Source organism: Armigeres subalbatus, unplaced genomic scaffold (genome assembly GCF_024139115.2).
Source record: "Armigeres subalbatus isolate Guangzhou_Male unplaced genomic scaffold, GZ_Asu_2 Contig210, whole genome shotgun sequence".
NCBI lineage: Eukaryota > Metazoa > Arthropoda > Insecta > Diptera > Culicidae > Armigeres > Armigeres subalbatus.
The window spans coordinates 160619-161504 of NW_026942946.1; positions in this window are offsets into that span (position 1 = coordinate 160619).

The window sequence follows — 886 nt, forward strand, 5'->3', positions numbered from 1 at the left end:
AAGTAAAAGACAAATACTTGGAGTATATAATTGGGGTGATACTGCGGCAGAGGACATCATGGAAGCCTTGGTTGATCTGATAGACAAATTTACTCAAACTTCAGGACAATTTGGAGATATTACAACAACTCAAATGGCTGAATTTGAGACGCAAATAAAAGATAAATAATGGAGGACATAATTGGGTTGATACCGCGGTATGGGACATCATGGAAGCCTTGGTTGATCTGGTAGACCATTTGATTCAAACCGACAATTTGAGATCTTACAACATCTCATATGTTTGGATTTGAGACGAAAAAGACAAACTCAGAGGGCATAATTGGGTTGATACTGCGGTGGGGCATCATGAGCCTTGGTTGATTCGGATCAGATCAAACCAAGACGACATTGTAAAATTGAAGTCAAGTTTCAAAAGCTGTAAGTTTATTTGTACATAGATTTAAAACATGTGAATGATGTTATGAACTTATTAAAACCTAATTTCAGCAGTTTCATATATCGAGCGAAACATTGTGTTAAAATCAGTATTCTGGGCATGTCCAAAATAGGTTCATTTTTATTAAACCGAAATATTTTCGACATATCTTCTTTTAAGTTCTAGATCTCATAAACGTTTACCTTTTGCTACAGAGGTGAGGCAAGCAAGGGCTGAAAGCCTTTAAACACAGACAATAGTAATAATATAAAACTTTTGTATAACAACCATTTTTCTCTAGTATCAAACTATTCATAAATTACTGTTCATACTGCATTTATAAATTACCATTCATTGATGTAAACCCGAAAAATGTCTATTAAATAAACATGTAGCTGTTTTCATTATTTCCATACGAAAATCGTAAGGGAAGTCCATGTCAAGAACCTATCTTTACTAGAGTCTCCG